Source organism: Coenobita brevimanus, chromosome 32 (assembly GCF_032717465.1).
Source record: "Coenobita brevimanus isolate Jiangsu-jjx chromosome 32, ASM3271746v2, whole genome shotgun sequence".
Taxonomy (NCBI): Eukaryota; Metazoa; Arthropoda; class Malacostraca; order Decapoda; family Coenobitidae; genus Coenobita; species Coenobita brevimanus.
In genome coordinates this window covers 12,596,075-12,613,119 of record NC_136985.1, presented here as the reverse complement: position 1 = coordinate 12,613,119, position 17,045 = coordinate 12,596,075, and positions in this window count along the sequence as shown.

Sequence of the window (17,045 nt, the reverse complement as noted above, 5' to 3'; positions counted from 1 at the left end):
TTATGTATATGTTAACTGAATAGATGAATAAATGAGTAGTAATAAGTGAAAGGTATTAAGTATATAAATGTATATATATACATAACTAAGTAAAGGTGGTGACTGTACCTAATTTAAAGCACTGGGAAGAAATAAGTAAAAGTATTGTTACATCCTCACCCCACACTGCCACAGGATGCAACAGCAGTAGTTCAGTATAGGAATGATGTTGCCCAGTGAGTTGTTCTTCCTATGGTCAGCCTTTAGGTGTGCAGTACACAAGATCAGCTGAGGCGAAAATAAACACTGGCTTCTTAAACTTCACTGTCTTTATTTTCCAAATAATTCCATTTAATGCCTTCCAACTTGACTGTTCTCACAAGCACTGGAGCTATACACATTTTACCATCTGCTATTACACTTAATGCTTAACAACACTTCGCAGTTATTACATTTAATGCTTGACACTTCACATTTTTCTCAAATACCAATGATATACAAACTTCAATAACCCATCACTGTTTGCCAATGTTTTCACAAGTACCAACAATAAACAATCTTCACTGACACTGCACTGACACTGCACTACACCAAAACCGACTGCACTTCACTTAAACTGACTGACACCCGACTGAACCTGCCATAGCCTCTCGCCAACTTTATAATAGCTTGCATTATACTGGAAACGTCTACATTCTACGAGAACAACAGTTGCCAATTCAGAGACAACCAAAACATGCCAAAGCTTTCCTAGATTACATAACACTAAATCATTTACGACACGAACTTAAATTACATAATTTAACAAGCAATCACATAAATATATAATTATAGAGAAAAAGAGCACAAAAATTAATGCACAACTTATGAAATAACTACGCTCACAAACAACAGGCTAACTGGCAACACTGACTTGTACTGGACCCAGCCTACCGTAAACACTGGGAAATATCAAGATGCTTCTTGAACACCTAACTGGCAAATCTCGCTTCTTAACACTATCCCCTCCCTAGTTCTTTGTTGTCCTGACAAAACTACACAGTATACTGTATACAAACACAAACCTTTATCATAATGGAACATCTAACTATACACATAATAATCCTTCAACTTATCAGGTCTTCTATGCCACTTCTGGCGATGTCCTCGCTCCTCCACACAGTTCACTCCTCCAGGAAGGTTCTGGTCCTCTTCTTGATTCGCATCTCCTCTTGGGAAGCTGTCACCATCCTCTTGCACTTCAGCTCCTTGGTCTTCCTCAACACCCTTGGCCGCGGGTGAGCACTGTCCCTTGGAGACGTCCCAGCTGTACTGTCATGGTGCATGGTACTGCCACAGATGGTTCACGTGTACCACATTTGGACGAGACTTCGTGCCTCCCCGAATCCGATACATTACGTTTGAGAGGCGGTCCAACACAGTGTAAGGCCCATCCCATCGGCTTTGCAGCTTCAGGGACTTTTTTTTTTTTTATAAATAACAGAACGGAGGAAGGAAAAACAAATGAGTAAAAAAAAAATAATCCATACACCAGATTACTGATGTCCTCTGTTCATAAAATATCTGTAACAGTTAGACTTGAACAGTTGTGGGTTGAAATTTGGAGGGAAACAACTCTGGGGAAGCGAGTTCCAGAGAGATGCAGTTCGGGGAATGAAAGAATTCTGATAGGCAGAAGTTCTGCAATATGGCTGAGTGACATTCCAGTCATGAGCACTACCAGATGCCCGTGTAGCACGAGGGAAGGCATGGAGAGGTGGCACCATGGACGCAACTTCGTTTGAGCATTTGCCAAAAAAATATCTGTAAAATAGTGCAAGGGAGGCAACATTCCTTCTTACTTGCAGAGGAGGTAGTTTATATGTAATGGCAGGGTTGTTAATGATTCTAACAGCTTTGTTCTGAATTTTGTCTAGTTGTCTTAATGCAACCTCTCCACAACCATTCCACAAGGGTGAGCAATATTCAAGCTGAGAGCATACATGACTCTTATAAGTTATAGCTAACTGCTCATCGGCGAAGTTACGGACTCTACAATAATCCAAGTTTCTTTGAGGTGGTTTTAGCAAGTGGTCTGACATGATAGGTCCAGCTGAGGGCACTGTTAAGTAAGACGCCAAGAATTTCAATACTTTGGGAGATGAGAATGTTAGAAGCACTGAAGGTAATGTACGAATCTGGCAATATCTGTCTATTAGTAAACTGTATATATTTAGTTTACTAGTATTAAAAGAGACAAGGTTGTTTTGACTCCATTCACTGATTGTAGATAGATCTTGATTCATGGAGATGGCTGTACTGAGTTGAGAGGTAAAGATATTAGACTTTGTAAATGGATGTCTGAGTGTGAATGAACTATGTAGTGTTGAGTCATCTGCATATGAGTGAATGAGATTGTGGGTGACAGATAAGAGATCATTAATATGAACAAGGGCGGCACCTGTTGTTATATCAAATCCCAATATGCAGTTGACACTATTTTAAACTTCACTTCATCCAGTTTTGATTACTCATTATATAAATTAAATTGTCAAAACATTACCAAATATATTTGTGTAGTTTATCGTTCCCCCAATGCTTCTTCGGAACCCAGTGTATTTGATTCCATATCCACTTAGTTGAGTAATCTTGACCTTGCCCTTGGCACCGAAATTACCATTTTAGGTGATTTTAACATACACAATGTTGAATGGTTATTGCATTCTGCCCAGACTGACGATGCTGGTCTAGAGTGCGAGCTGTTTGCGGAATCGTTTAATCCTACCCAGTTGGTAAAGCAACCAACCAGAATACCTGATAATCCTGACCATAATGCCCATCTCTTGGATTTATTATTGACAGATAATCCAGATCAATACAGGATAGAGGTACTGTCACCACTTGGATCCTCTGACCACAATCTCATCAAAGCATCATTAGTTAACCCTCCTACACCTCCCCATTCCGAACTTGTCAGGGTGAACCGTTGGCACTTTGATAGGGCAGACTGGGATGGATTTAGAAATTATCTTGCTGATGTGCTGTAGCACGGGCCGAACAGGGTAGTACTCCCGAGGGGAATGGGAATGCTGGTGATAGGTAGAGCTGGAGCTCCTGTCTCACTAGCTATCTAACCATCCCCCTTTGCTGACCTTTTCAGTGTGACAGTAACATGGAGAGTAGACCAGCATACTCTCCCAAACATTTCCTTTAACTATCTATGCACTACACCACATGCACTTTACATTTCACACAATGTATCATTTACAGGGGTTGGCGCCAGCAAGGGCATGTGGCCAGACAACTTTGCCCCAACTACCTAGTGGCGGACTTCTGGGGGAAGGCGTGGCGGGGGTTCCGCCGGCATAGATCGTGGGTCCAGGGCGAGATGGGGCTCGGGCCTGTGCTAGAGGGTACAGGGAATTGCGGTTCCCAGTCTGCTGCTTCCGCCCAATAGAGAGGGGCCCGAACCTGGGAGTAGTGCCCCGGGAGGCTGTCCTATCAGTGGGTGTATAATGGCGGGATAGTTGCAGTGCCAAGGCGCGTTGGAAGGGTGTCCCTGCAGCTGTCCTGGCAGGGTGCCCCGAGGCCACTACCACAACCACTGGTAAGCTGGTGGGCTAGGGGTCCCAGATCCATTGCCTGGACCTGGGACTGTGCAGTGAGTGGGACCTGTGCTATGTCTGTCCCCCTTTAATTAATACTGAAGATGACAAAACAAAATAAGTTTCAAATCAAGCCTGAGGACAGTAAATCACCCATGGGGATGAGGGTGGGTTCGTGGAATGTGGGTACTTTGAGGGGAAGAGCGGGGGAAGTCGTTGAGGCATTCAGTAGGAGGTGGGTGGATGTGGCGTGTTTCCAGGAAATCCGGTACAAGGGTGGATCAGCCAGAAAGATTGTTGGGAAGGACTGTTGCTATAAGTTGTTTTGACAGGGGAGGACAGACGGATATGGAGATGTTGGTGTGATGGTTGCGGAGAAATGGGTGGAATATGTTATGAATGTTTTGAGAGTAAGCGATAGGATATTGGTAGTGAAAATTCTGTTGAGTAGAAAGATAGCTGCGATTATATCAGCATATGCTCCACAGGCAGGATTGGATGAAGCAGAGAAAGATAGATTTTGGGATGATTTGTTATGTGTAGTGGGTGGTATGTGGGATGATGAGATAGTGATTTTGGGAGGGGACTTAAATGGTCATGTAGGTGAAGCAGAACAAGGTTATGAAGGAGTGCATGGGGGATGTGCGTATGGTCTAAGAAATGCAGAAAGGGAAAGGATACTCGAGTTTGGGGAGGCAACGGACATGATTGTGTGCAACACATATTTTAAGAAAAGAGACAGTAGGTTAATTACGTATGAGTCTGGGGGAAATAGCGGTCAGATAGATTATTTTCTGGTTAGCAGGGCCAGTAGGAGTTTAGTGAGGGATGTTGAAGTTATAGGAAGTGAGGAGTGTGTGCAGCAGCACAAACTATTAATTTGTGATATGGTGTTTAACCCCTACACCGTGGGCATGTTTACCGATGTTTTGCGTGTGCCGCGGGGTTATTCGGGCTCCGACAGACTCTCAAAAAATATTTGCCAAAAATCAGTTATTAGTCCTAGAATATTAAAATTATATATGCTTATGGCACATACATTCAGCTTTCTCCTGGAATGTTTGTTGAGCCTTCGTCAGTTACCGTAGGACTTGTGGAGACCTCTGAAGTTGGGTAACGAAGTCTCCACTTTACACTTCCCGACAACCCGTAATATGATTACCACAGCCAGATATTAACACTATAAATACTACTCTATGATTTTCAAGTAGTTTGGGATCCATACTCCAAAAAAAAAACCACTGTGAAAGCAATGAAAATTATGAACGCGTCTGACCGCCGCACTTGCGCTAGTTCGCTCTTGGTACTCTGTCATTTATTATTCATAAAACCCCTCACACTTTATATTTCTATTACTATATAACACTTATATATATCTACAGTCTTTATCCATAAGTTTCCTTCAGTAGTATTAGTTTATTGCCACCGTAGGGATTCAATTTCTTTCAGTAAAATACGTAGCATTCACTTTCTCGTCCTGTATACTGGCATTGAGAGTGAATGTCACTTTCATCTTCACTCTCATAACTCATAGTATTCAGACATGCTAGAGTGAAACTTTCACTTTCATTACTCCTAGGGTATATACTCGTATTCTTATAATACTACTCATTTACATTTCTATTTACGTTCTCTATTTTATTTACGTTATTTACATTTCTATTTTATTTACACTGTGTTATGCACTGTCACTTGAAGTAACTTATAAAACTATTTTCCATTGTTCACGTATATTTACATTCATTACTTTCACTTGCTGTTTACACATTATTTACACATTATTTACAATTCCACTTGCACTGTTTTACTCAATAGAAAGATCGTAGTCACTCTTTTATCAATTGTCAGCCCTTTACCTCTTTCCACACGAGGTTTAGTAGGGGGTAAAGGTCACAGGGCCCTTGCATGGGGGTGAAAAAAGGCCCTGAAGTCAGCAAGAGGATGAGCCGTACCTCCTCTTCGGAATCTGAGAGAGAACTGATAAGGAGGGCCGGCCCGGGTTGAGGCCTACTTGAGGGTTATTCAGCACTACCAACGTAGCTCTTGAAACAGCTATGTATTTCACTGAAATGATTGGCAGGAAATCTAGACAATACATTATAAATTAGGTAGTTCCAGGTGAATGTAAATATCACTTAGGCTTCTCCCTTCCCTCCTTATATGTATATTTATTACGAAAATAGATTATATGCATATTTCAAGGGGAAAAAAACAGCAAAAATTAGCGAACGAGTGCACGTGAGGTGTTGTCAGGTGATAATTATCCAATTCCAGGTGTATGGCACTCTCACTTACCTTATTTCTTTCTTGTATATATTATTTGGTATAAGAATAGGGCATAGGGCTTATTTCAATGGATGAAATCAGTGAAAAATTCCAGGGAAGATTTACTTAGCGTAGCACGGCCGGGCAAGCGAGAGGATAGGGTAATGGAGGGGGGGTAGGGAGGGGAGTCAAGAACGGGGAGAAATGGCTAAACTGTCAACAATAGATGGGAGTACAGATGAGATTAGGGGTGCTGACTAGTGTTGGACATTGGCAGTACTGATAGATGATACAAGCCCCCACTTGGAAGCCCGGGTGAATTCAAATTAACACAGAATCACAAAAGTGATGCCCCGCGGTATGATCCCTTGCTCCCAAGCGTCACGAAAGTGACGCCCCGCGGTTAAGGGGTTAAAGAACAAGTGATGAAAAAGAGGACTTACGTACCTGGGAGGAAAATATGGAAGCTGAAAAACCAAGTAGTAAGGGATGCCTTCTATAGCGAGTTGAGGAGAGTGGTGGCTGAACAGGGAGCTGTAGATAGAGGAGTTAATGAACAGTACAGAATCCTCAATAACAATTTCTTGAGAGTTACTGATGTAACATTCGGTTGGACAAGAGGACCACCAAGACATAAAGTTACTTGGTGGTGGGATAAGGGTGTAGAAGCTGCAGTTAAGGAGAAAAGAAGGCTTTTCTGGGAATGGAAGAAGGGTGGTTGCAAAGAGGAATATTTGGCTGCCAAGCGGAGGGCTAGAAGAGAGGTATACAGGGCAAAGTCTGAGTCACAGAGACTATTACTTGACAACCTAACTCATGGGGAAAGGAAAAATATGATATTTAGGGTGGCAGGTCAAGTGAAGAGGGATAATTGAGATATTATAGGTGAGGAGTGTGTGAAGAATTTTGAAGGAAGGGTAGTGGTGAACAGTGAGGATATTAAAGATGCATGGAGAGAGCATTATAACCGGTTGTTGAGTGCGGAGTTTGACTGGGACAGGGAAGGTTTGGAGCCAGCAGATCCAGTGTCTGGCCCTTGGCCTTTGATTGATGCTGCTACTGTGAGTGAGGCAATAGGCAGGATGAGGGTGGGGAAGGCAGCAGGTGTGTCTGAGTTGATTGCCGAAATGTTGAAGGCCTCAGGTGATATAGGGGTGAGTTTAGTCACTGACCTGGTAAATATGTTTATTTATGAGTGTGTTGTCCCAGATGATTGGCTGAAGATTGTAATTGTAAATGTGTATAAAGGGAAGGATGATACCCTGGAAAGAGGAAATTATAGAGGTATAAAGCTTTTAGATCAGATAATGAAGGTAATGGAGAGAGTTTTAGAAGGTATGGTTAGAGAAAGAGTGAATATTGATGAGATGCAGTTTGGGTTTATGCCAAGTAGGGGAACCACTGATGCTATATTCATTGTTCAACAGCTTCAGGAAAAATATATTTGTAGGAGAAGGGATCTTTATTTTGTTTTTGTTGATTTAGAAAAGGCCTTTGACAGAGTCCCTAGAGAGGTGGTGAAGTGGGCAATGAGAAAGCTTGGCTTGGAGGAGTGGCTGGTTAGAGTGGTTATGGCTATGTATGTGGGTGCTCACACCCAGGTAAGAGTGAATGGAGATTTGAGTGATGAGTTTTCCGTGAATGTTGGTGTGCATCAGGGGTCAGTCTTGAGTCCCATGTTGTTTATCATGTTACCTGAAGCCCTTTCACGTGATTTTAGAAACGGACTCCCGTGGGAGTTGTTGTATGCTGATGATTTGGTGTTGATTGCAGAGAACGAAAGGGAGGCAGAGGAAAGGTTTAGGAAATGGAGAGATGGTATGGGGCACAAGGGTTTAAGGGTAAATGCAGATAAAACAAAAGTGATGATATCTAGGGTTGGTGGCAGTACTGTCAATGACGAGGGAGAGTGGCCATGTGTAGTTTGCCACAAGGGCGTGGGAAGTAATTTCATCTTGTGCGGTGTGTGTGATAAATGGGTGCATAAGAGATGTACTGGTATCAGAGGTAGCCAGCGAGATAATGCTGATTTTATGTGTATGGCGTGTCGGGGTGAGCAGGTGGAGATTGTCAGACGTGAAAGGATTGAACTTGCTGGTGAATCTCTTGAGTGTGTGGAAGAGTTTTGTTATTTGGGAGACATGTTGTGTGCTGGAGGTGGGGCTGAAGCTAGCTCTGTGGCTAGGGTGAGAAGTGGTTGGAAGAAGTTCAGGGAGCTCTTGCCTCTCCTGACATTGAGAGGACTCTCCCTACGTGCTAAGGGGTCTTTGTATGCAGCATGTGTTAGGAGTGTAATGCTGTATGGTAGTGAGATCTGGGCAGTGAAGGAGGAAGATATTCGCCGGCTCAGACGTACAGAAATGACAATGATTAGGTGGATGTGCAGTGCATCCCTGCGTCCAAGGCCTGGAGGGGCTGGGTTTACGATGGAAGAGTTGAGAGGTAGGATGGGACTGGAGTGTATTGGTGTTGTGATGAGGAGAGGTAGATTGAGATGGTTTGGACATGTGGAGAGGATGGGGGATGATAATTGGGCGAGGAAGGTGAGAAGTATTAATACTGGGGGTGGGGTTATGAGGGGTAGACCGAGAAAGACATGGGACGAGGTCATTAAGTGTGACCTCAGGGTTAAAGGACTGAACAGGGAGGCTGCAATGGATCGTGCAGTGTGGAGAGCCGCCATTAGGTGACCAAGGCCGACACATGCAAGCATATTGGGGCCTTTAAAAACGAAAACGAAAAAAAACGAAACGTTCCATGGCAGTCTTTCTTCTCTAGTGATCCCAATTCTACCCAGTCCCACATTTGCGACTTAATACTAGCTGCTATGGATTTATTCATACCGAGTCAATAGTTCACTAAAAGATCGAACTCTCCAAAATGGATTGATGGCAACTGTGCCAGAGCAACATCCCAAAAGTTATTAGCATATAACTTTTACTTAAAATCAAAAACATCTGAAACACTCTCCCAATTTAAAATTCCTAGAAATCATGCAAAAGCTGTATTAAATCTATCTGAATCAAACTTTCTTCAAAACCAAGCATCAAAACTACTTAACAACCCTAATGACAATAGAATATTCTGGTCAACTCTTAATTCTTTCAATAATAACTTTAACAAGTCATCATCCATTCCCCCCCTAAAATCTTCAGATGGCAACATTACATATGACCCACGTGGGAAAGCAGATATCATTGCCAGTACCTTTGCCAGAAACTCTACCATAGACGATACCAGCCAGAATGTCCCAGTACTGGAACTTGATTCTTCCGAAATTGCCCCACTTAAAATACAGACAAGAGACGTAAAATCCATCCTAGACAATTTACATACCAATAAAGCTCCAGGCCCAGATGGAATTCTGCCAATTGTTTTGAAAAAGTGTTCCCCTGAACTTCCTTCTGTCCTAGCTAAATTATTCAGATTATGCATACGTACTTTTTTATTCCCAAATTCATGGAAAGAAGCCAATATCCACCCAGTTCCAAAGAAAGGAAGTTCGTCTGACCCCTCCAATTACAGACCAATAGCTGTCACATCTTCTCTTGGCAAGGTATTTGAAACTTTAATTAATAAGCACATTGTTAAACATCTTGAATCCAACAACTAATTAGTGATAGACAATATGGTTTTCGCCACTGTTCCTTCTTACACTGAGGATTGTATAACCAAACTTGGTCACCATCCTTGAAGCTCACCTCACTTGCCTTGGCATCATACTTGCACTTGATCACCTCTCCTGAAAACTTGTTGGGTCCTCGCACTTGATGATGTACCTCAGCCACCCTTTCTTGAAGGTGCTTTGCATAGCCGGTGGTGTCTGTAAGCAGCTCATCACCGGGTGGTCTTCCCACTAACAAGTCAACGGGTAAACGTAACTCGTGGCCCAACATCAGTTTTGCAGGGATGTAGATGGTTGACTCATGGGATGGAGACTGATATGCCATCAACATCACATGTAATTTCCGGTCCCATCTCGTTTGTACATCAATGCAGTACTTGGCCAGTTCTTGTCCCAGGGTCCAGTTGAATTTTTCCACCATCCCATATGACTGGCCTTAGGGGGGTCGTCCTGGTCTTCTTGATCCCCAGTATCTCGCAGCAGTCGTGGAACACAGCAGACTCGAAGTTTCTATCCTGGTCTGAATGTAGCTTTTGTGGTATCCCAAAATGACAGAAATACTAATCTGAGCAACAGTCGCAGCCTCTTGGTCAGGAATAGCACAGGCTTCAGGCCACTTTGTGAAGTAGTCCATGGTGACACATATATATCGGTTTCCTCTCTCAGTGAGTGGCAAATGTCCAGCAATGTCCACCGTGACTCTTTCCATCAGTGCACCCACTTGGTACAGCTGGAGAGGGGTGCAACCACGTTTCTTGGGTCCATTCTTGGCACAGCACACATCACAGTCCCAACACGACTCTTCAACATCCTGACGCATGCCAATCCAGAAGAACCTCTGTCGCAGCTGGCTTAAGGTTTTCTTCATTCCCAGGTGCCCAGTAGTGATCTGGTTATGGGACTCATCCAGGATCTCGGACCTCATCTTTTTCAGAACCACCAGTTGCCAATACTTGCTGCGGCCATCAGGTGACTCCCACTGATGCTCCAGTAGTCCACTGTTCAAACGAAGAAGGTCCGACTGACTCCAGTAAATCTTGGTCTCAGGGCTTCACTTGGGAATTTCTTCCCAAGATTGTCGCATTGTACTCCGTTGCAGCCATTCGAGCACTGGTTGTAAATCTGCGTCCTCCATATGCATCCTCTTCAGGTCTTCATTTGACGCTGGCCCTGTCACAACAGTACAGTGGCATTTATTCCTGTGATTCCCATTCCTACTACACTCCTTACCATCTGTTCTGTCTTCTCACACACTATTCATCAAGGTACAGCTTCGGACAGATGAAACGGCTACACCCCATCCACCAGTGACTTGGTTTGGGTCTCAGTGGTTCTGGTAACAGTTGCAGGTGGAGGGAGGGGGGATGTGGGAGGGTGAGGAGGGGAGAAATGTGGGCGGAGTTATATAGGGGGTAGTGTGGGAGGATGAAGAAGCAGCACAGTCTGGCTGGTGGGAGGGGGAGACGAATGGTTGGGTAGCGGAGACGAGAGTCTGCTAGAGGGTAAGACAGGTGAGTGTGATTAGATGAAAAGAAATTACAAAAAATGAATTATTATAATATCTGCTGCATATATTGCAATTTATCTACTAAATAAAAACACTGTCTATTATTCATCACCGTATTTGGATATCCTACTCATTATTATTATCCTTTGAATATTAGGCAATAAATAAAGATATTGGACGGTCTTTCGGACCCGAACCAATTTTTTCATAACTTTTTCTTCAGCTATTTCCGTATTCCTATTATCCCTCGTGCTTGAAGTCCCCCTTTTTATCACTTTCTCCTACGCCCTATATTTTTTTTTAGGCATAAGGCAGTTTAACTTTCTCTTTAAATAACCATATTTGTCAACAAATATTCCTTTCATTATTCTATTTAATTACCTGTTTTCTTTCAATATGCATTTGTCTAATAATGGGTGTTACACCTTAATTGGCGCCGCTATTTGACGTTGTGAATAAATTTGGTTTAAATTTACGCATATATTGCAGTCTCTCAAGTAGGCTGGCAACCTTACACATCCTCCCCCCTGCTTTCTCCTTCTCTCGCTACCCGTTCCCTCCTTTCCTTTTGTAGTACTGTTTATCTATTCTTTCTCATATTTTTAACCTCATTCCTTCTTACAAACTTTTAGTGCCATAGGAATTTCTCCCTTATCACCTACAGTCCTACTACATGAAAGTGGAAAAAACTGCCATCGGGAAAAGAATAACTGGAAGTTTATGGCGAAGGTTACGATATTAGTTATTTTGAATGAAAGTGTTGGCAAATACGCATTCTTGACGTGATTATCGGAGCCACAGCATTTCGCCTTCATAAAACAGAAGGACTATAGGTTTCATGCATTACCTCCTTACGTCCAGCATTACTGTGCAGAACGGCATGTATAACACATTAAGGACCACAAGGACAGTACTGGTAGTCATCGTGATTCTCATGAATCTCTCCATAGGCTATTGAAAACAGTGCTTTATGCTCAACTTCAGAATTATGTTCTCATCATGGCAATGATAGGCAAAGATAATAAAAACAATATATACAACCAAAGTATCATTTATTATACAACAAAGCTCAAACTGCCTTCGTGCTACCTGAAAAAAATTAAATACCTGATCATATATATATATATATATATATATATATATATATATATATATATATATGGATGATGCCATGTCGTAGCGCTTAAGGGAATAACAGGGATGACGAATGTGATAATTGTCGCAAGGGAACGAGATGAAAGGAAAATTTTCTCTACCTGAAGTAAATTCTAATGGACAGTAATAATTCGAGACCCCGTTTATTGACAATAATTTTTATAGATCTGCATGTCGCCGTTATTGCGTCTCGGAACATTTCGGTAGATGATATACCTGATATAAATTGATAAATGGGTAGAGAGATATCCTTATCGTCTATATTACGTGATAAGTATGATATAGTAATGATAATCTGTCCTGATAGAGTAAATCTTGCTGTGATTGAAGGGTATTTGTAAAGCACTAAAAGTTTGTAAGAAGGAATGAGGTTAAAAATATGAGAAAGAATAGATAAACAGTACTACAAAAGGAAAGGAGGGAACGGGTAGCGAGAGAAGGAGAAAGCAGGGGGGAGGATGTGTGAGGTTGCCAGCCTACTTGAGAGAGACTGCAATATATGCGTAAATTTAGACCAAATTTATTCAAAACGTCAAATAGCGGCGCCAATTAAGATGTAACACCCATTATTAGACAAATGCATATTGAAAGAAAACAGGTAATTAAATAGAATAATGAAAGGAATATTTGTTGACAAATATGGTTATTTAAAGAGAAAGTTAAACTGCCTTATGCCTAAAAAAAAATGTAGGGCGTAGGAGAAAGTGATAAAAAGGGGGACTTCAAGCACGAGGGATAATAGGAATACGGAAATAGCTGAAGAAAAAAGTTATGAAAAAATTGGTTCGGGTCCGAAAGACCGTCCAATATCTTTATTTATTGCCTAATATCCAAAGGATAATAATAATGAGTAGGATACCCAAATACGGTGATGAATAATAGACAGTGTTTTTATTTAGTAGATAAAATGCAATATATGCAGCAGATATTATAATAATTCATTTTTTGTAATTTCTTTTCATCTAATCACACTCACCTGTCTTACCCTCTAGCAGACTCTCGTCTCCGCTACCCAACCATTCGTCTCCCCCTCCCACCAGCCAGACTGTGCTGCTTCTTCACCCTCCCACACTACCCCCTATATAACTCCGCCCACATTTCTCCCCTCCTCACCCTCCCACATCCCCCCTCCCTCCACCTGCAACTGTTACCAGAACCACTGAGACCCAAACCAAGTCACTGGTGGATGGGGTGTAGCCGTTTCATCTGTCCGGAGCTGTACGTGTGCATTTCCCTAGTGGTGGGGCTTTGGGAAAAACTGGCTGGTTGTTGCCTCTCATCACCAGCCTTCACTTCCATTGCGGCACCCTTAAGGCTAGTAGCAAGCTGCACTGCCCTCTGCCTATCATCCCAGCCATTCTGATCCGCAAGTAACTCAAACTGTGCACGGTAAGCTTCTTAAGATACTCTATCATAAAATTCCTGAGGTTTCTTTTTAATTAGTCCTCCATTATAGCCATGCACTTCACTGGTTTGGGGCCTAAAAACTGGGACATCATCATTAAGGCCAGGACTTAAACCTTCTGCATTCTGATTATTCAACCCTGTAATGCTACCTTTAGATGCTTGGGATCCCTCAAGATTCACCATATGCTGTCCATTCCTTTCATATGCTCCCTGTACACTAACCTGAGTCTCAGCAGTGCAATATTTCTCTACTGCCTGAATTTTCTCACTAATTATCTTAACATGGTTAACTACATGCTTCAGCTGGCTATCTACATGGTGTCTGAACTCCATCACAATCCCCTCACTAATCTTCAGCTGGTTTTCCACATGTTGTTTGCACTCTGTTACTATTTCCTCACTAACTGTCTTCAACTGTTCGTCTACATGTTGTTTACACTGTATCACATTATTTCTTACCTCATACTTCTGCTGCTGTAGCTCAGCATATACCTCCTCCTTCAATTGTTCCTGTTCTTCCTTCATTTCCCCCATGACAGCATCCAGCTGTACTTGCATCTTCAGTTGTAATTCCCTCCGTTGCTCCTGTAGTACCTTCTGAAGCTGTTCATAACGTTCTCTGTTCTTCGTTCTGTGCCTGCAATTGTTCTTTGATTTCTTTCTTCTGTGCCTGTAATTGTTCTTTACGTTTTTTCTGCCCTTCATTCTGTGCTTGTAGTTGAACACGTTTTGCTTGTAATTGGACACTTTGTGGTTGTAACTGTTCTTGGAGTTTTTCACTTTGTGCTTTTAATTGTTCTTTGTGCTCTTCACGTTGTGCCTCCAGTTTTTCACTCTGTGCTTGCATTTGGACACTCTGTGCTTGTATTAGCTTCACAATTGTTCCCAGGGAAATTTCCTCCTCCTGGCCAGCTCGAGATCTTGTCTTCACACCTTCTACTTCCATGTCGAAGGTTAGACTCACTGCAGCCCTAAATAATTCCACACTCCTGACACCAGTGTTACGTCCGCACCCCACCCTGCCACAGGCTTCAACAGCAGTAGTTCAGTAAAGGAAGGACGTTGCCCAGTGAGTTGTTCTTCCTACTGTATGGTCAGCCTTTAGGTGTGCGGTACACAAGATCAGCTGAGGCGAAAATAAACACTGGCTTCTTAAAATTCACTGTCTTTATTTTCCAAATAATTCCACTTAATGCTTTCCAACTTCATTCCTCTTACAAGCACAGGAGCTATACACACTTTACTAACTGTTATTACACTTAATGCTTAACAACACTTCACAGTTGTTACACTTAATGCTTGACACTTCGCTGTTTTCTCAAAAACCAATGATATACAAACTTCAATAACCCATCAAAGTTTGCCAATGTTTTCACAAGTACTAAAAATAAACAATCTTCACTGACACTGCACTACACCAAAACCGACTGCACTTCACCCAGACTGACTTGACACCCAACTGAACCTGCCCTAGCCTCTCGCCAACGTCATAATAGCTTGCATTTTACTGGAAAAGTCTACATTCTACGAGAATAACAGTTGCCAATCTAGGGACAACCAAAACATGCCAGTGCTTTCCTAGATTACATAACACTAAATCATTTACCATACGAAGTTAAATTACATAATTTAACAAGCAGTCACATAAATAATTATAGAGAAAAAGAGCATAAAAATTAGTGCATAACTTACAAAGTAGCTGCGCTCACAAACAGCAGACTAACTGGCTACTCTGACTCATACCGGACCCAGCCTACCGTAAACACTGGGAAATATCGAGATGCTTCTCGAACACCTAACTGGCAAATCTCACTTCTTAGCAGTAAAATCTCCCACTTGAAAGGCAGATGATGTTAGTCTCGGAGACTCAAAGATGTGTTGATAGAAAATGTCACTCTCTGAAACTCAGGGCTGTGTTGATAGATGATATCACTCCCGGAAACTCGAGGGCTTGGTTATATATCAGGGTTGATTGAAGTGCGGAATAGCCTCAGTCCTACTCGAACCTCACCATACAACGTCGAATTCCCACTAAATAGCTGTTGAGAATAAATGAGTATGAGTAGGAATGTGTGAGTAAAGATGAGTAACAAGTAGTGGGTGAGAGGTGCATGTTGTTTTTTGCTTGGGTTGTATGACCTCCTTACCTCTATATCAGCGTGGTGATAAAACAGAGAAGGGGGGTGGTCAGAATAGTGGGGTCAGGTGGTTGTGAGTCGTTTCTCACTCTTCATTTGCTTGTTTTATTTTTCTTTCTCGATGTATTCTTGGTCCTTTCTTCTTGTGATTTACCCATTGTTGGAGTATACTCGCTTGTGGTTATTTGATGTAAAAGTTTTGGCTCGTAGGTTTTGGTTCGAACATTCACGCCACCAAAAATAATATGTCCGCCTTGTGACTGATTATATAGTAGTCGTAGCCGAAATCTAGTAAATAGTGAGTAGATTTATGGGGAAACAACTTCAGTTCCCTCGTAGTCAATAACAGAAGTTAAAAATGGATACTGGGTCATGATTGTAGTTTATTATCTTCAAAGGTAAAGATCAAGTTGAGCACGGTGAGTAACACAAGAGCATTTATATGCTAACTAACTTCTCACAAGACCCCTCTTCCCTTCTTTCTCTCTCTCTCCAACCTCTCGCCCCTGTCACTAGCCTCCTTCTGTCAGTCGAATTCCTCCTTTCTTGTCTAGGAGGGCTTGTGTCACGCTTACTGGACATGTGTGAAAGTTTCTAGAAGCCTGTGTGTCTGTGTGTATGTAGCATTTCCGGTGACACATTGCACATCTGGCATTCCTTTACTGAAATCTGCAAACACATTTCCTTTCCCACACCTGGCTTGACTATCATGTTACCTTTAAGACTACACATTTATTTTGCTATCTATTATGAGTTATATTACGATAATGTAGATTCCTAACAATTTCATTCCATCCAATCATCTAATCCTTTTCTGTTCATCAGAACTTTACAATCCTGGGGTTGGGATACTCAGTCCCGACATTTAAGGTGAGATTTCATTCCTGAACCTTGAAATCTATTAATCTTTATTTTTCGGGGGGGGGGGGGTCAAGGATTAAGGTTGTGTTTCGTCCTCAAGCCTAAATGTTATCGTGTCAAATACCTACTTTAGCCTGTAAGCAGATCCATCCAAAGTCTATTCTTTTATCTTAAAAACACTGCATATTTCTAAGAGGACAATTAGTGTCTGAGGCTGTGCCTCTTCACTTGGAAGTCTAAGTGCATTCCAGTGGTTCAGTCAATTCTTTTGCATTTCTTTGTTGGCACACAATGTTTCACTTTATATATATATAAAAACGTGAATAAATTTCTAGTGGGTGGGTGAAACTGAGCACACGCCCCGTTTACCAAACCTAAAGCGATGTCCATATGGTGCGTGTGGCCTTCCTCAGGTCTTTATCTATAACCAAACAAATGCAGCACTGAAGCTTGTAAATTCTTGGCATGTATTGCAGACACAGGGAGTTCTAGAGCTCCCATTTCATCAGCCCTTGGGACTAGCT